Source organism: Lepidochelys kempii, chromosome 5, assembly GCF_965140265.1.
Source record: "Lepidochelys kempii isolate rLepKem1 chromosome 5, rLepKem1.hap2, whole genome shotgun sequence".
Classification (NCBI taxonomy): Eukaryota; Metazoa; Chordata; order Testudines; family Cheloniidae; genus Lepidochelys; species Lepidochelys kempii.
This window is the reverse complement of record NC_133260.1, coordinates 121,841,790-121,862,030: the sequence shown is the minus strand read 5'-3', so window position 1 is coordinate 121,862,030 and position 20,241 is coordinate 121,841,790. Positions and strand designations below refer to the sequence as shown.

Here is a 20,241-nt window from a genome sequence, read left to right as displayed (position 1 = left end):
CCAATGTCATTACAAAACAGATTAATTTGATCCTTTGTAAACCAGTTCTCATTCCACTGAAGTCAATGGAGTTTCATGGTGCTGTGAGATCAGTCAGAATGAGGCCAAGTGCCCCCAGCTACTGCAGTCTAATCTGTTTTTGAATGTCTCCTTCAGCATGGCTCAGTCTTTGTGAGATAGAGTAGAGCCTTTTGTGTTAAATATTCACTCTGCAGACTGAAAGGGTGGTAATTAGGTAGTCAGTTACAAACAGCTGTTGGGACCTAGCTGAATTACCAGAAGTAAAGTTCACTGGCATAATCTCTAAGGTTCCTGAGCCCAGATGCCCAAAGGTAGTTAAGCTCCTACTTTGCATCTGGGCCCTGATCCAAAGCCCACTGAGGACAACAAGAGTCTTTCCATTAACTTTACTGGTCTTTTTGGATCAGGCCCCAAATGGCTAACTCACAAATCTCAACCTATGTACTGGGGCCAGGCTGATTACTGCTGTCTGCTCCTGTAACTTGTCCGACTGAATGAACTTTAGCCACGTTCTTTGATAGACCAGAAAATATTCATTTAAATACCCGCCCTGGCATAGTTTTCAAGGAAACACAGTGACTTCTTGTGGGGTCACCCACAATAATAAATAAATAATGATATTTCTAAAGGAATTCATCCATTCCATGCAGGAAGCGGAACCCGTTTGCCCCAAAGTCTAGACAAGAATAGGAGAAACACACTGATGGTTTATTGAGGTCCACCTTCAATTACACTTTACTGAAGAATTTAGCATGTGCATGTAACACCACTCTGAAAAATGGTGTCTGTTCGCTAGATACGGCTGTCACCTTTTCTTCACATTTCAAACCTTTTCAGAGCTTTCTAAGCAGTCTGTGAAAATGCAGTCTGGTGAGACTAGCTTTAGGGGCATCATGGTGCAAGAAAATGATACTTCTGGGCTGGAAAAAAACCGATTCTAAACTAGAAGAAACTCCCTGGAAAGGAATCCCACTGCTTCAGGCTCTATTGCAGGGGGTTATCTAGGACCAACAAGGGGTTCAACAAGTTGGCTTGTTTGGCAGGAGACCCTCATAATGCTGCCAATTAACCTGCCAGGAAACATTTATCTTCCTTGGGAAGAGGGCCTGTGAGCTCACAGACCAACCACTGAGCTCACAATAAGGATCCTAGCTCAGATAATTGTGAGAAGTGATAATTCTATACTTTGGAATATCTACATTTTTGGAGGGGGTGTCTTAAAATTGCTGCTGTTAAAGACTATAACAAAAGCATCTGACCTCAGATGAGGTAGAGGGCCCAGTGGAGGGTGTTTTGGAATTTGGGGGTTTTGGTTTGTTTGCTTGCTTGCTTTTTTCATATTTTGTTCTGTAAGAGTCTAAAATAAATATGGAATCCCAGAAAGTGGGGTAGACTTTGTTAGAGCATCTGGTGTCTCATTTGCAAAAGGAAACCTGGGCTTTGCTATACAAAGGGAAAAACTGATCTTGGACACTTTTAAAAACAGTGCAAAACCTGTCCAAGATGTGTGTGATGTAAAAAAGATGGCAGGGTGGTGGGGAAGAAAATACTGTCAGCACTAGAGAAAGATCAAGGAAAGAACTGACCAATTGAAAGAGAAAATAACTGATTTTTTTAGACAAAAGAAATGCAGTAGATCTAATCTAGCTGGACTACAGTAAAGCATTTGATACAGTTCCAAATGGGAAATGATTAGTTGAATTGGAGAAGATGGGGATTAATCTGAGAATTGAAAGGTGGATAAGGAACTGGTCAAAGGGAAACTACAACAGGTCAAGCAGAAAGGTGAGCTGTCAGGCTTGAGAGAGGTTACTAGTGGAATTCCTCAGGGATCGGTCTTGGGACCAATCTTATTTAAACATTTTTATTAATGGTCCATGCACAAAAAGCGTGCTAATAAAATTTGCAGATGACACAAAATTGGGAGGTATTGCCAGTATGGAGGAAGACTGGAATATCATACTAGAAGATCTGGATGACCTTGAAAACTGGAGTAATAGAAATGTGACGAAATTTAATAGAGCAAAGCACAAGGTCATGCAGTTAGGGACCAGCAACAAGAATCTTTGCTGTACACTGGGGACATCAACTGGAAGTGACAGAGTAGGAGAAAGACCTGGGTGTATTGGTTGATCACAGGAGGACTATGAACTCCAATGATGTGACTGTGAAAAAGACTAATGCAGTCGTGTGATGCAACAGGCGAGGTATTTCCAGTAGAGACAGGGAAGTGTTAGTACCATTATACAAGGCACTGGTGAGACCTCATCTAGAATACTGTGTGCAGTTCTGGTATCCCATGTTTAAGGAAGATGAATTCAAACTGGAACAGGTGCAGAGAAGGGCTACTAGGATGATCCGAGAAATGGAAAACCTACCTTATGAGAGGAGACTCAAAGAGCTTGGCTTGTTTAGCTTAACCAAAAGAAGGCTGAGTAGAAATATGATTGCTCTCTATAAATACATCAGAGGGATAAATACCAAAGAGGGAGAGGAATTATTTAAGTTAAGTGTCAATGTGGACACAAGAACAAATGGATATAAATTGGCCATCAACAAGTTCAGGCTTTCATTTAGGTGAAGGTTTCTAACCATCAGAGTGAAGTTCTGCAATAGCCTTCCAAGGGGAGCAGTGGGGGCAAAAATACCTAACTGGCTTCAAGACTGAGCTTGAAAAATTGATGGAGGGGATTATATGAGAAAACTGCCTACAATGGCATGACTGCTAGCAGCAAATATCTCCAATGGCCGGTGATAGGACCCTAGATGGGGAGGGCTCTGAGTTACTACAGAGAATTCCTTCCCAGGTGTATGGCTGGGGGGGTCTCGCCTACATGCACAGGGTCTAACTGATCGCCATATTCAGAGTCGGGAAGAAATTTCCCCCTGGGTCAGACTGGCAGACACCCAGGGGGAAGAAGGTGTTTCGCCTTCCTCTGCAGCATGGGGCAAAGGTCACTTGCAGGTTTAAACTAGTATAAATGGTGGATTCTCTGTAACTTGAAGTCTTTAAGTCATGATTTGAGGACTTCAGTAACTCAGCCAGAGGTTAGGGAGTGGGAGTGGTGGGAGAGGTTCTGTGGCCTGCAACGTGCAGGAGGTCAAACTAGATGATCGTGATGGTCCCTTCTGGTCTTAAAGTCTATGCGTTTGAGACGTCAAGCAATATCAGAGCATGGGAGCTTGTCATGACACATGTAGAGAACGAAAAGCCAGGAAGTTTTGAAAGAGGCAGAAGGGAAAAACTGGTTGACAAAAGGTTTCCCACCTAGACTGCAACTTAATCAGCAAACACATGTTAAAGGCTACACTGCCTCACCTAAAGAAGGGGTGCATCCACACAACAGCAGGGAGGTGCAATTCCCAGCTTGGGTCGACATGTTCGAGCTAGCACCTAAAAATGGCAGTGTGACCGAGACAACATTGGTGGCAGCTCTGGGTATGTACTCAAGCGAATACCCTGAGGGCTGAGCAGGGTTGTACCCAGGCAACCAGCCCATGCTGCCTCTCGCGCTGTGATGACTGCACTGCTATTTTTAATGCACTAACTCAAGCGGAGCTAGCGTGTATCTTTCTACCCAGCTGGGAAACACCCTCCCAGCTGCTGTGTAGACATACTCTAACAGCACTCCGGATGCTAAAGATCTGGCAACTCTATCAGACATATCAAAGGCAGCCGAGTGAATGTTTGGATAAAACCTCTGTATAATAATCTTATAGGTTTCGTTGACGGGACTCAGTCAGCCGGTTCAAGGCCAGCATCATCTCTGACAGATGGTTATCAACCCTGCATAAAATAGCTTGGGTTTTTGCAAATACAATGGAGAAACCAATGTATAGTATAATGCAGCTGACAGTCACAGGCAAGGGAGTGTCAGGACTGAAATAGCAATAGTGTTGTATGTCAGCATGGAGGCATGTTGCCAAGGTGGGTAAAAAAACTCTGTGGTAACCTCAATCATTCCTATTAATCTTTCATTTTCACTAGTTCCAAGTTCACCCTATGGGCATTTTAGATGAAGATAATGTGATCTGTAAAATCATCACTGAACAGTATGTTGCAAATAAATTTAATATTTTAAACAGTCTAAAAAAACGTAGCTAGCAAAAAGGGGTTTTGTGGACCAAACCTTTCTTTTTAATCTGCTCCTGAATGGTATCTTTTTTTATACAATTTTTCAGTGTGATCTGAACATAAAGTCACATGTTATCTGTTTACTGTATCAAAACTATCAAAGTTTGCCATAGCCTGTGCTTAATGGCCATCCCCAAATGATGAAAATGTGACAGACTTGAAAGATTTTAAAATTTTATAATTTTCTGAGTCCACAATCATCAGTGTATGTCATCTCTAGTTTCATGAGAATGTAATAAGAGGGATCAAATTCAGAGCCTGAAAGTGAGATGTTTCTCTTCTCTTTCTTTTTTCCAGAACATTTGCCTCTAAAGAGAAAGTCCATACTTAATCTGTGAAAATGTAAAAGAATGCTATTATCAATATACACACAAAATACTACGCTGATGCTGTTAGTTCTTTTACTAGGCTATCTGAAGTATGCAAAACCAGTGCAGTCGCTCATGCATAAGTGAGAGCACCATTTCGTCCAGAGAAATTTTACTTTTTCAGTGTTGGTTTGTCTTTTTGACTTGTAGGATTTCTCTGACTACAATGCAATTGTCTACAATAAGGAAATTGGCACAAGGGTAACCAGTGTAAACTTTCTTAATATAGACAAATGTTCAGCTCAGGGGCGTAGGCACAGGTGGGCCACAGCCCACGCACTTAGCCTCCAGGCCCACACCCCCAGCCCAGGCTCTGCTCCAGCCCTAGCACTTGCCCTGCTCTGCCTGCCCCATGCTCCTGCCAGGGAGCAGGGTCGGGGCACGGGGACTTGCCCACTCCCCAGCTGGAATGCCAAGCAGGTGGAGTGGGGTAAACCCCTTTGCCCCGACCCTGCTCCCCATCTGGAGAGCTGGGTGGGCGGAGAGGGATGAGTCCCTGACCCCACTCCCTGGCTGCGCGCCTGGGGCCAGAAGCGGTCTTGACCAGAGTGTCCATCGCCTCCTGCAAGGCTGCCTCGCCTCACCCTGTCCAGCTAGCCCTGATCCCTCTTTCCCCATCCCTCTTGCCTCCTCGGGCCTGGCATTGACCACCCACCTGAAATAAGGGCCCATCCAAGTGTCCCGTCCGGGCTACACCGCTGGCTCAGCTTAAGTGTCATCAGAATGGTCACAGACTGCAATTTAGCAGCTATTACACTAAATATAGAGTTAATCTTTTACAGAAAATGAGAACTATTGCAGGAACTCACAACTTTTCTGCATGAGGAGGAAACTGCTCTACACTAGAATTTAGATTTTTTTAAATAGCTATTGTTATATTTTTATTCACAGATGATTTTGAGCCGAGCAAGAGAATTTGTAAAGACTCAGTTCTCAATAAAAGTGACATTCTAAGCTGTCTTTTAAACCTTGCAACCTTGCAGATTATGAATAATGGTCAGGAATTTTAGAATACTAGCAGAACCATGCAGGTCATTCTCTCTAGTTTACATACAAGGCTCTCTCTTTCAAATGCCAAGCGGGAAAAGATTCTTTAAAAATTGCAAAAAAGAGTACAGACTTGCAAAAATACTAGAAATAGACAGAAGACTAATCTTTGAACAGGCTGGTATGCAACTGTGCATAATAGATCATATGCAGTTAAGTCCCTAAAATAGTTCTTAGACAAGACTTTGAAGTTATATGAAAAAATAGTAACATGAAAGCTCTCCTAGAGATGAGCCAGGATATGAAAAAATTTGCATCCAAATTTAAAGCCAGTTAGAAATATTGGGTAACATACTGTAATCAAGGCCTAATGGATAAAAAATACTTTTAAATCACACCATGCCACTGTCTTTTATATTCCATTAATAACTCTTTACTTATTTCCCCCATAGAGAAAGCACTAACCTCATCATCAGCCTTGAAAGTCCTAAACTTTAAATTAAGGGATAAAATAGATTATGCCTAAAATTATTAAAATTCGTTCTGTAGAAGCGTGCAAACAAGGGGCCAGACTCACTAATGCTGGCACAGGGACATACATAGCACATTTCTGTGTGCCAGTCCGGCCTATTGCACTTCAGGGGGCATTCTACTAAAGAAGGGCACTTCTTAGTACCCCACTTGCCTCTCTCAGGGCTTCCAAAAAGGTTGTAGAGGGAGAAAACAAACTGAAGTCCTGTTGGGGGTTCCTATAGAGCCGTGCTAATGCAGGCTGAAGTGGGGATGAACGGCCTTGTCCCTTTCCTGGCCATTGCTGCTCAGTTTTTGGCCAGTGTTAACCCCAGTGTGTCTTTGGTACGGAGGAGTAATCACTCCCATGCTGGATTTTCTATCTCTGGTGCGTCTGCTGGCATAGACCCCCCAAGTGACTTTGTCCCACAAGGGTGGTCATTCAAACAAAGACCCACTATAACTTCCTATTTGCTATCTATGCACAGTCATAGCATGGAAGAGAAAGAACTGATCAATTTGTGAAATGAACACAATGCTTTTTTAAATTTGGATTCATGGGATTACAACAAATGACCATTCATTTTGCATTCAAACTATATTTTCCTCAGACAGTTTGGGTCCTGGTTTTTGGTCCCAAAGTGGAATCTGATCTCTGAGAGCTGTTTCTGTGTCTTATTCTTACACCGTTGAAAAAAAACATTCTCAGTCACTCTTGCTAAAATGACACAAACGTAGGGAGAGGTTTTTACCATCCACTACATAGATCCCTGTAAAACTCAGAGCTTTCGGCAAACCATGATGAGCTAACTCAGCCATGCAGTGTTCTGCATTCCCAACATGAAGAAACTGGATCTCCCTTCGGTATCACTCTCACTTGTTTTCCTGCAGTAAAACTCCACTGATTTCCATGAAGCTTCTCCTGATTTACATGTCTGTAAGGGAAATTAGAATCAGATCAACCGTCTCGCTGCCCATGTGGCCCTTTCTACATATTTCAGGGTGAAACAATTCTCTGAATATCTTGCAATTGATCATTCATACTCTGTTGGAGGGTACTTTCATTTCACACTCCCCAACAAGTACTTAGACCATTCTGTCCCCAGCATAGTTTCTTAGACTATGAGGTTTGCTGGGCTTAAATTCTGTTGTGGTCCAGGTTATGACCCACTTTAGTTTGGCCTAACATGGTAAAGCAAACCATGTTAAAAATCCAATTTAGAGCCACACCTTGGCCATGACATACTAGGCTGGAGCCTCATTCTGAAGTCTGCAAAGCAAGCACCCCTCCCACTGAAGACAATGGAAATTTAGCCTGCTTAATAGGTGCCAGATTGGAACACACTGTCTGAGAAATAGTTCTAAAATGGACACATACGAAAATAAAGCCACGTAGAGCATTTTATAAGGCTTGTGTTTAGAATAACTGTTGAGCTGAAGATTAATTCTGCCAAAACCAAAAAGGCAACAAATTAAAAACTCTTGTCTGATTACTTTTAAAAGATGCTAGATAGCAATAATGACAGTGAGAAAGACCCTCTCTCTGCCACACAGCTGTGCAAGTTAAACACTTCATCGCTAAGAACAGCATGCTCAACAAACAAAAACACAGGCAAGACGTCTAGATGTTGGTTTTCAGTGTCTTCAATATGCAAAACAAGTAAATGGGGGGAGGTAAAAGGAGTGTTTGGGGCAAACTTTTTCTGGCAAACAGCATTATTTTGGACATTGTCCCAAAGGTGAGGATGCGATCGAATCACACAGTCTCAAAGACCACTCTCGTCTGCCTTCCCCTGGAACTTCTGGACTCCACTGAAATTAATGGAGCAGCACCCATTTACACCAGCAGAAAATTTGGCCCATTGTTCGTGAGTCCAGCACAGTCAGAGCTACTGCTGGCCAGAGGTTGGAGTTGTAATTTAACAGACGGAGTCCGGACCCAAAAGCACGAGATAAGGTTACAGCAGGAAAAGCAAGTTTTGCTATTCCCTAATTCAATCCCACCAAGGTTTTTTTGTTGTTGTTTTTTAGGTCAACCTGGTGGAATGAGATGCTATCAAGCCATATGGACCCCCAGTTTCACATTCACAGAGTGGAGTATCATGTTGACAAACTGCTACCCGGTTCCAATCACATGGTGACTTTTAAAATGGACTTCCTTATCTGATGTGTGCAGTGTTGTTGAAGCTGTGTCGGTCCCAGGAAATTAGAGAGACAAGGTGGGTGAGGTAATATCTTTTATTGAACCAATTTAGAAGGACCCACCTTGTCTTCCTTGCCCAGATAATTCAGAACAAACACAGAACCTGCCTGCCTGCCAAAGGAAAGCTGTGCAACCACAAATCACAGTCACATCTCAGATGTGCAGCTTTAGGTGCTGGGCTAAATGAGCGTGTCAATTTCTTTTTTTTATTACTGTGCAATTTACATGCTTAAATACCAATCCCATTGTTTCCTCTTGCCAAGGAATTTAATACAGGTTGAACCTCTGTAATCTGGCACTCCCTGGTCCAGGAACATCCGTGGTCAGGCATAGGCACTGGAGCACCTACGGGGAAAAATTAGCAGGTGCGGAGTATCCACTGGCACCAAGCTCTCCCCTCTGCCCCCCACGCCTCTCTCGCACCAGCGGCCCTGCACTTACCAACTCTTCCTCCTCCCTCCCAGCACTTCCAGAGCGCTGCGAACAGCTGATTTGCGGCTTTTAAGCCCCGGGAGGAAAGGGGAGAGCCTGGGGCCGGCGGCTGGGACCCCATGCGAGGGGCCGGTGGCTGGGACCTGAGGCAGGCATCGGAGCCCGCGCTGGGCACAAAGCCTGGGGGTGCTGGAGCATCCCCTGCACCCCTACTTTCCACGCCTATTGGGACCTGCTGGCACTCTGCATTGACCTCCCGTGGTTCAGCAAATTCTCTGGTTCGGCACCGGTCAGGTCCCGAGGGTGTCGGACTAGAGAGGTTCAACCTGTAGAAACTGAAGTCACAAATTAAGGCTGTACTACAAACTGAAAAAAAGTCAGGCAAATCAAAATTAAGGAAGGAATGTTAGCAAAAAGGCCCCAAACTTAATAAATTACATCAATCGAGAAAACAATGTTGATGCCATGTGCTCAGCTCTTTTCAATGAAGACAGAGGATGGGATCATTTGTCTTAGTTGTAAGATTTTTCTTTGCACACTCTATATATGACTAAATACATATATGAAGCATATGGAAAAAAGTTAGAGAACATTTCAACAATTAGCACACTGACAAAAATCAGAATCCTGTCTAACGTGCAAATTCATTAATCAGCTTTTAGTGATGCTCATGCCTACTGAGAATTTCTAAGTACCTCTATGGCCCCCTTCCCCATAGTATCTGAGTGCTTCAAAGTATTATTGATTTTATCATTCCTACTCATGGATGGGGAAGACACAGAGAGATTAAGCGACTCGCCCAAGATGACACAAAAGACCTGTGGCAGAGGCAGGAATGAAACCAGATCGCCTCTGTCTCAGTCCAATGCTTTAATCACAAGATCACCCGTCCTTCTTTTTGTAAAACAATCGTAGAGTCCTTTACTCTAACCTGGGGGTGGTTAAAGGCGCAAAAAGGAAGGAACTGTCCATCACAGACCATAGTGAGACTGAAGCCACTGTGCTGAGGCTGCTCTGGTCCTAACAGTCCCCCAGAGGTGAAGGGAGGAGGGAGGTTAGTGGAAACTTGGCCCCTCCTCCAGTTCTCCCAGTGTAAGGTCACTCAAAGTCCTGCAGATGGGGTCTCATGACACACAGGTGGTGCACAACTCAAGCCCCACACAGTCACAGCGGAACCATTTTGGTTCTACTGCCAAAGGTTCCTCCACACCCATGGAGGAAGAGAGACAGGATTTCTCCTTAAGAGAGTAACTGGTGGTCCACAGAGATCTGCAGCTCAGTCGCTCAGTTTCATGCCATGCATGGCATAAGTGAGCCTCACATCAGTGGAAGCTCCCATGTGAGCATACAGATGTGACATTTTTGAGCGGCGTACAATAGATTTGCTTATTTAGTCACACTTGCTTCCCTGGCAATGAGTGCCCTTGCAACACCTACTACACACTGGGCCAAATTCTGTGTTAATTTATAGCCCATCATAACCAATTCTGCACATCACATCATTTGAATGATGGCACAGACTGTAAGTCAGGATAGAATTTGGCTCAAAACATGAACTGGACTTACCAGTACTTCTCACTTCATGCAGTAGAATGTGAGCTGTGCACACAGACATACTCAGGACGACCTTTGTAATGCTTGCAGAATTTATCAAAGATGCCTTATCACACAAAATAAGGATACTACCTTTATGGTAGTTTCTAGCTGAATTTCTCCATTCACTATGGGTAAGGCTAAGATTTTGTCACCGTTATTTTTAGTAAAAGTCATGGACAGGTCATGGGCAATAAACAAAAATTCCCAGAAGCCGTTACCTGTCTGTGACTTTTGCTGTTGTGGCTCCATGGTTTCCCCCGCCGCCGTCTTGGCTGGGAGCTGTGGGGTTCCCCCTCTGCCCACGGCGGCTGGGAGCTGCAGGGTGACCATATTTCCCAAAGAGAAAATGGGACTCCCCCAGCCGCTCGCCCGAGGCGTCCCCATCCCTGCACGAGGCTGTTGCCCGTCGCTGGACCCCTGAGGAGGGCCCCCTCAGGAATCTGTCACCTGTCGCTGGAATTTTGCAGGGGGCCCCCTGTCGCTGCTGTTGCCTCTCACTGGAATCCTGCCAGGGCCCCACTGGCTGTCAGCTCCAGAGTCCTGCAGCCCCTGGGGCTGAAGCAGAGAAGGTCACGGAGGTCTCTGAAAGCCATGAATTCTGTGACTTCCATGACCTCCGTGACATAAACATAGCCTTAACTATGGGGAATAATCTGGCACCACGACAGGGTCTGGATTTTCACTCCTAGCAGCCAGTTCCACATCCTCAGAACCTGTCAACCCACAACTGCCTGCAACATTCTCTCAGCCCACTTCATCCCCTACTTGTTCAGCAGAGTCCCTGAGGGACATGCTAGGCAAGTAAGGGTCAAACAGGGCGTCTACTCTAGTTTAACCATTTTCCTTCCTTCACAAAGGCAGGGTTACTGTATGGTCTGCCTCAACGTAACATACGAGTGTGTCCCATGCATGTAAAATTAATCCCTTTCTCTTCCTTCTCTCCAACTTGATGTGTCACGTTTTCCTCTGGTTTTGCCCCAAAACCACTACACATACCCCTTCGTCTTAAAGGTGTAGCTTCCTAGAGACCTCTTCTCCAAAGAAACAGCTGTGCATGGCCCGCAGGAGTCTGTGAATGCTGCTCCATACTTTCACCAGAAAGCGTCGCTAATGAGGTATTTGAGGTTACTCTCTTTGTCCTGTCTGCTGTGTGTTCTGCTTCCACAACACTCCTAGCTTTCCTAAGCACCAGGGAAGGAGTGTGAATTCACACATGACAAGTTGCCACTAGACAGCCAGGGCACCGCAGTTCAGTTGTTCACATAAAATCTTTTTGTTACATTTTTGTACCGCTTGGTTCTTGGCAGTTGGTTTAAGGTTTCTCACCTTTTTTTGTTGTCACTGGAGCCTCCCTCATGATGGATTGACAGGCTTGACCTGAAAATCAGCCTGAACTGTTTGTAGACGTTTTTTCCAAACTTTTTTGCTCCATCTGGAGATGCACAGGTTTCAGCAGCGCTACAGTATGTCATGCATTTTGAATTTGAGCCTGGCTGACTGCAATAGATCACATAGGACAAGTCACATATATTTTTCCTGTGTCTGTCATTGGCTGGGCCTATCCCACGTGATTGGGAGTGTCAGCCTAGCTCTGCAGAAGTCATTTTCTGGTAATTACAGAGATCAGATGCAATTTAGTTGTGCTCTCTGATCCAGGTGGAAGAGCTAGAGGAAACTCATTTTCTCTCACCTTCATGTCTGTCTGACTGGCCTATAACATTGCCCCTTCTGCAATTCCCCATTTACAGGGAACCATCTCATTATTAATTTATATTTTGATTCATGTAATAATTCTAGCCCAGTTTTACAAAGGGAAATCTCTTTTCCTTGAATCAGAGTTCTGTTCCATCAGTGAATCAGAAAACTAGCATGTCAAACCCAGGCTTTGCCTTTGCATTCAACAGTGAGACTCGGCCACAGGAAAAACATTTATTAAAATGCAAACATTTTCACATTTCAGAATGTGTGAACTTGGAACGGATTGCACAGGTCTAGAAAACTACGTTACAGAACCACCTAGATTCCTTCTGTTATCCTATAGCACTTATCTGACAGGTAGAAAGGAAGGGCAGTCTCTTGGTTACAGTGCTTGCCTTGCAAGTTGCGAAACCAGGATCCAATTCCCCACTCTGCCATCTTTGACTTTGGGCAAGTCACTTTGTCTCTCTGTGCCTCTGGTCCCCATCTATAAAATAGGGGAAATATTTCTGTGCCGCAAAGAGTATTGTGAGGACAAACACATTAATATATGTGATGCATGCCTATACTATAAATGATGGAAGACATGTAAGAAAATAGCTAGACAATTATGCCTTAAATAATTTAGCAGGAAATGCTAGTATTTTGATTATGAGAATCTGCTTCAATATTTTTTTTTTTTTGCACACAAGAGAGATTTAAGTCCAGGTGCAGTAGCTCTTTCTTCAAATGCCCACTTCTGTTTGTGCTTTTGAGGTATGCTCTCTGGAATTTTACCACATTAGACCATTAGATAAAGCCGGGAAGCATGTGCCTGTAAGGATGTCTTTACTAAGTCACAACCTCTAACATTAACTTATTGTCTCCTGAAGAGTTTGAGAACTTCCCTGCTGTTTCATGAGTTACGATTTCTGTCTTCTCTCATCATCCCTCTAAGGATATGATTGACATTTATCGATTCATAGGATACAGTCAAAGTATACATCTTAACTGTTAAAATCTCTCCCCTTTTCCAGTCTATCATAACTTCAAAAACAGCCTGAAATTGAAACGTCTTCTTGCAGATATTTTCCTCCTTTCTTCGTACATTAATTCTGGTTTGTTATTGTAGGGTTAATCATAATTGCTGATTTTTTTAATACCACCAACCCCTGAAGGACAGCACTGAGTTTACTAGGGACTAACTTTTTAACTCCAAGTAGAAACACCGATTTTAAATTATAGCATTTCTCAGCGAAACAATAGCTGATCCAAACATGCACTAACGCAACAGTAGAAGTTTTTAAGTCAATTTAATTTTATCTGCATCGGCTATTGCAGGAAGTTAAAATAGCCCCCATTCCTCCCTGCCATATAGACAGGGAGTATCTGATATCATGCAGATGGTGGCAGTATCAGGTATCTGCTGTACGCTTATATCAGATACAATAAATAATACACGACTAATGCAAAATATCAATTTCATTCCGTTCCTAGTTACTTGAGACCGCACCACATGCATTACCTTATCTCTAACTCAGTGCAACACATCTGCCCAAACCCATCACTGAAGACTGAATTAAATTTCCTTGGCAGTAATATTATTATATATGCAGCACGTTTATCTAGTGCTGTCTTTTCTATTTTCTGTCTTATGTGTCTTGAAAATGTAAAAGCAATTTCATTTGCCGCCTACTCAAATACTTTCCACTAAACAACCGGGTGGGTCAAGCCATGTGAAAAACTGTCAGGTTGTTTTCTTTTGTCAATCCCCAGAAACCTACCAAAACAAGTCGTCGTCGTTCAAATAAGATGTCATATCAGCAGAAATCTTATGCTGACATCCTACTAAACTCCTTACAGTATAACTGTAAACACAGAGAAAGTGATATACACATATTAGCTTTCAGAATATGCGGTATATTATTCCACTGACTGAGAGGGTAAGTAAGGACAGAATAGTGAAACACTTGAACAAATATAACCTGATACGGTCAAACCTGTGTGGCTTGTGAAAGGGAAAGTTGTTAGTCTCTAATGAGTTCTTAGAAACAGTTAATAAACGTAGCTAATGGTGGATAAAATGGATGCGGGTTCGCCACTTGGTCTTTTAGCTTTTAATAAGATACCTTATAAAATATTATGAAGGAAAAATAAATAACCATACAGAAAAGGTTCAACTTTATGAATTAAAATTATTTAAGTGATGGGAACAGAGGACCTGCCCACATTATAAGAAGGACAATGCTAGCATAGGATGCTGTCCGCTAGTTAGGAGTGAGTGAGTTCTAACTCTTCTCTTATGTCCAGGGTGCATGGAGAAAACATTTCTAGAAGCGCATTACAGACCCGAGCTTAACCTAGGCTAAAACACAGTTCCACAATCATGTTTTCCCATCCATAAGAGTAGCAGATAAAGAGCCATGTAAGAATGTGGAAGCTCCTAGTGCATGGTTTTATGGCGTGGTTATCACAGACAGACCCAAAGGGTAAAGGTGAACAACTCCTCCTCAGCATTGGGAGGCATGTGCACGTTAATAGTAGAAAGTCCCTGGATGGTATTGGGTATTTAGGCCCCAAGCGCTCATCTCACAAGGTCTCTCTCAAAAGATTTCTCCCCAACCATTGTATCATGGAGCAGAGTTTCCTCCTCCCCCACCCACACCCCCACTACCATAGGGCTGGCCCATAATTTCCACAAATTCTGGAGGAACAGCAGGAAGCCAGTTTCATCCACATGGAAGCCCTGTGCTCTCTGTACTGCCAGGGCTTCCCCACACATCTCGAGGCTGCCTCGGGCACTCTCCTCAGAGGTCATTCCCTTATTGGGAGTGGGGAAGGGCACAGAAAGTTAATACAGGCTAGGACTGTATTCCCTGTATGGGGAAATTCTCTATAGCTTTGGAGTTAGGATGGTGCATGTACCACAAGCCCCTTCCCTCTTCAATAGGCCTAGGGACAAAGAGGAACTCTGCTGCAGAGAGAGCTGACGCCCCTTTCCGCACAGGAGGCATGTGACTCACTAGTAAATGGCCCCCTTCATGCTCTCATCATATGATTGGCTCCATACTGATTAATGACTTGGAGGAGGAATGCAAGTTGGTCATCTCAACATGCAGGATCCTCTACAGAAAAAGTCTGGAGGGCTAACTTAGATAGGCTCAATGAAGCCGTCTGCTCAGTGCACATCAGAAGTTAAGAAAAGGCACTAAAAGAAAGAGGTAGGAAATATAATCATATTAAATTGAGCTAAGATGCATCTCACGTCATGAGAATGGAAAGTTTTACTTTAAAAAAAAACCAAACCCACAATATTTGCCTTAAAGAGATACTGAGGAAACTAAAGAGACCCAAAGGGCAGGAACAAAGATGGTTAGAGGAATGGCAAAACCTTATGGCTATTTAGCCTAGAAGATTTAGAGAGGATTTGACTAAAGTGGTCAAAGTGTTAAATAGAACAGTGAAAATACATCAGCCCTGCAACTCACTCTGCCCCACAACACAAGAACAAGAGTTTACCACATTCAGAACAAATAAAAGAAAACCCTGCTGTAAGCAGTGTACAATACTGTCAACCTGCGGAAATTACACATTTTACAGGCTACTCAAAGACACGGTGCAGCTAGATTTTTCTTATGTAAGTGCTGTATTCACCTTTGCAACTTTTTAATGCACATAAAGGCACGGCAATAACAATAATTAATACAAACATAATAAAATCTATAGCCAAACCTCCACAAATCTAAATAATAAGTCTGCTTGCCCTGTACATCTACCCAGTGCCCAGTTCGGATACATGGGCAGGGAACTAGCATCGGGATTTGGCCATAAGCAAAATACTGGAGCGAGGAGAGAAGCTTCCACTGAAGCATTGGGTGTTGGCTTCTGCTTCAGGCAGGGAGCCTGAGTAGATAAATAAATTGGCTGAGCCACTAGGACAAGTTCTGTGTCCTTATAAAACATTTTACATTTTTTAAATAAATAGAAAGCAAAGAATTCTGGTAGAATTTGTAACAATCAATCAGCAAACAATCAGCAATCATACCTGGTTTTTAATTTCTCTCATTTTAATCCTCATTGTACTACCCTATTTAAATTCTTTTTCAAGAGTTAAATGGCCTGTAAAAACCAAGAGCTAATCTAACAAAGCAGCACAATTTAATTAGTAGCTAGGAGGACAGTATACATGAGAAAAACAGTTTTCAGTGTCTGATTGAAAACCAGGTCACTTAGCTTTATGGGGTTAACTAGCCAACAAGGAAGTATTGGATGTTAACACAAAAACAAAAATTTCCAATGTTTAATAATGCATAGCTATATGGCTCTAAGCTGCTATTTCTCCTTGGTTTCCAGATAGACTGAAACAATTTTTATCTATCTTTATGAGATTGTACATATGCATACAGTGAGAGCAGTCTATTAAAGCAGATGCAGTGTATTTAAAAGTGCTCAATTAAAGTGTGGAATGTTTCTTGTAAATTAATGCCCCGTTGAAAAACCATCTTCCATACAAAATTGTCTGTTTCTATATTCCAACAATGCTCTACTATCATGCATAGCAGCTTCATTGCAAGGCTCAATGTAATGAATATTCCCGCATTTCAAAAGAACTGTAAAGTCAAGTCTATTTTGTGTGTGTCCGATAGCTTTTTGTGACTGCACCACTCCCAAAGCCTGCCTGACTCCCCCAGAGCATGATCAGAGTGCTCTGCATTTCAGAACAGATTAATTAGACACAGGAGTAAAGAGAAAAATGAATAAAAAGTGTATATATTCCCAGATTATTTGGCAATTGACAGGAAAAATAATTCCCTGGTAACACTGTTCATTAATATTGTTTGACCAGTTCTACCACATACACACTACTGACTTCAGTAGGACTACTCACACACTTAAAGTTAAGCATGTCCTTAAGTGCTTTGCTGGATTGGAGCCAGCGTGCTCAGCACAATGTAGGATTGAACCCATAGAGCATTGACAGATAGCCAGGTCAGTGAATCTGATTTATGGGGTAGAGATGGGAGGGAAAACAAAAGAATATAGAGAATAAATCTAAGAAGTGCTTTTACACTGGAAATCAAGAATGTCAATATTCATAAAGCTAAGGTATCCAGCCAATTCCCCACAGGCATATAATCTTTAGTCTGTCATTATCATCCCAATAGATTTACACAACCTGTTCAACAAAACTTTAACCACCCTGTTTGGTTGTTAAATCGATATCCCCAAAATATATCCAACACCATATATCCAACACCATGTTGTTTATTAAATGCATAGTATAAATTTCATAAGGTAGTAAAATCTGAAAATGTACCATTAATAAAATTCTTAGGACTATTACTCCATGAAGGGAAGTTGTGTGAATGGGGGGGTCTGGCAGAATAAAAAATTACAAATATTTTTATACAATTAAATGAGAGAGCTGCATGAGGCTCTAGCATGTTTGAATTTGTGTCTGTCAGTGTTCGGGTTGAATTTGTCACCAGAGCCTGTATTAAGCTAATTGACACTGAAGGCTTGGCTGTGCAGCAAGTTAGTGTGTGGCGAGCCAAGTGAATCTACAGCGCACTAGCTTGCTGCACTCTGCGACTTTCGGCACGCCGTAACGGTGTCTACATGGAGAGTTAGGGTCTGTCTACACTACAAGCACTACAATGGCACAGCGGTGGCTATGCAGCTGTAAGGCTATAGTGTAGACACTTGCTACTGGGATAGAAGAGGTTTTTCCGTCACTGAAGTAAATTCACTCCCTCGAGAGGAAGCAGCTAGGCTGATAGAAGAATTCATCCAGCAATGTAGAGTATGTCCACACTTAAACCACGACAAACAGAACAGCTTCAGTGCTACAGCTTCAGTAGACACTACCTATGCCAAAGGGAGGCATTTTCCTGTTGATAAATGTAATTCACCTCACCCAGGGTATGTCTACACTACCCGCTGGATCGGTGGGCAGCGATTGATCCAGCGGGGGTTGATTTATCGTGTCTAGTCTAGACATGATAAATCGACCCCCGAGCACTCTCCCATCGACTCCTGTACTCCAGCGCCGCGAGAGGTGCAGGCAGAGTCAACAGGGGAGCAGCAGCAGTCGACTCACCGCAGTGAAGACACCACAGAAAGTCCATCTAAGTACGTCAACTTCAGCTACGTTATTCACGTAGCTGAAGCTGCGTAACTTAGATCGATCCCACCCCTCCTCACACACAGTGTAGACCAGGGCTAAGAGGTGGTAGCTAAGTCAACAGAAGAATTCCCAGGATGCATCAGGGAAGGAGGAGGAGAGAGAGGAGAAGGAAAGAAAGAATGTGAGCTCTGTGAAAGAGTGAGGGGAGAATAAACTTTGCCCTTTGCTATTACAAAGCTTCCCAAGTCTTCCTCAAAAGGGGTTCAGGTACAGAACTAACTGGCAACAAGCACAAAAGAACCACAGAGAAACAGAAATCCAACTTAACCAAGTGCCTCATGATTCCTGTTGCTGTGATCTTCTGTTGCTGCGCCCAGGAAAACTCCACAGGTCTAAAGCTGCTGCTATCTGCAAATACTGCTTGCTGAGAAGAGAAATTTAAAGGGGCCGTGCCTATATAGGGCTCCCTTTTCCCAGCCAGCACATTCCTCTGCAGTTCTGAGAACCCCAACTTGCTTCCACACTTATTACTATGGCAGAAGTTCCGCCTTCACTGTTCTTCATGCCTGCTCCAGGCGATCCTCTACTCCAGAGGTGGGCAAACTTATGGCCCATGGGCCACATCCAGCCCGCAGAACCATCCTGCCTGGCCCCTGAGCTCCTGGCCCGGGAGGCTAGCCCCTGGCCCCTCCCCTGCTGTCCCCCCTCCCCCGCAGTTTCACCTCGCTGCCAGCGCAATGCTCTGGGCGGTGGGGCTGCAGAGCCTGGCCTGTCCCCGTGCTCTGTGTGGCGCAGCTGCCTGTCCTGGTACAGCCGCGCTGCCAGCCTCCGGTGCTCCAGGCAGTGAGGGCAGGGGAGTTTGGGGGGTGGTCAGGGGCGTGGATAGGGGTCGGGGCAGTCAGAGGTGGGGAACAGCGGGGTTGAATGGGGGCAGGGGTCCCGGAGGGGGCAGTCAGGACAGAGCGGGGGTTGGATGGGGCAGTTAGGGGTGGGAGGTCCGGGGGTGGTCAGGGGACCCAGAGCAGCAGGGTGGGGGATGGGGCAGGGGTCCCTGGGGGGCTGTCAGGGGGTGAGAAGCAGGGGGTGTCGGGTAGGGGGTGGGGGATGGGCCATGCCTGGCTGTTTGGGGAGGCACAGCCTCCCCTAACCGGCTCTCCATTCAATTTCAGAAACCCGATGTGGCCCTCAGGCCAAAAAAGTTTGCCCCCCCCTGCTCTACTCCCACGGGAGCAACTTCCCACCGAAGTGTTACGTCAGCAGCTGTACGCTTGCTATAGAACCTTCTACTTACACTCCAGAAAAGTGGAAAGCCTTACTGTTCCATTGCCTTGGTCCTGAAGGGCAGTGAATCTTCAAGCATCTGCCTCCCATTACTGACTTGCCACAAGATCTGGCAAGATCTGTATGGTGCTGCTTTCCGAGCCCAGATGGTTATTTTATTTCTCTATTAAATGCTGCTGCCAAACACTCCAAATTCTATTCCGATGCACAGATGCCATCAACCACTATGTAGCTCTATTATGTGTGCTGAGTGCAATCTGTGAATTTGCCAGTTTCCCAGATGAAATTATCAGAAATCAAATGGTCATGAGGACGACCAGTTTTCAGATTTGTGAATGACTCCTCATGACAAAAGGACTTACCTTGGAGAAACCATCTGATGAATGGAAAGTGCCATCCATTGTTCTAAGTCACTTTCCATGACACCAGATGTCTTCCAGCCTGCAGAGGTTAATGCAGTCCAGTACAAGACTGCAACCTGCAATGTTCCCAAGTCTACATCCACATTGCCTCCCACACACCACATTGCTACCAAAGCTACAGATGCAGTTCACAAGTCATAAGGCAGACTTTCAAGGATGCCCTGCCAAGAAATCAGTATGGAAGAACTGCAACAAAAAAGGACATTTTGCAAAAGTCTGTAAGTCTGCCAGCAGTGTTGTTATCTGGAGTCTTCACTCAGGAGGATGATAGTGAACTGAATCCTGATGGTGTTTGGAATGTGAGAGGAGATCACCACACCACCAAGTGTGAGTCAATGGCCCTGAGAGGAGGACATTAGTGGATTCTGGTTCTGCTTACACTATAATTCCCAGCCACCTCTAAACTGTGCTATTTTCCAGCTCCCAACTGAGTTGTATCCTCCAGACAAGAACCCAGGGTATGGTGTATCTCCCAACCCCAT

The 20,241-nt window shown here is 44.0% G+C and overlaps 1 protein-coding gene across 10 annotated transcripts in view; it reads right to left on the bottom strand.

Annotated features, from left to right (window-relative positions):
* KIAA1958 (KIAA1958 ortholog) overlaps positions 1-20,241 on the bottom strand; it is a 115,103-nt gene that overhangs the window by 77,603 nt on the left and 17,259 nt on the right. Inside the window, exons 1-2 of one of the 10 annotated variants that reach the window (XM_073345661.1) lie at positions 11,579-11,659; positions 6,774-6,956 (exon numbers count right to left, since the gene is read on the bottom strand). The exons of 7 other annotated variants lie outside the window; for them this stretch is intronic. The gene's annotated coding sequence lies outside the window, so the exon portion shown is untranslated. Of the gene's footprint in view, positions 1-6,773; positions 6,957-11,578; positions 11,667-20,241 lie in introns of those variants that run through there. 2 more of the 10 variants (XM_073345656.1, XM_073345662.1) reach the window with 2 other exon arrangements.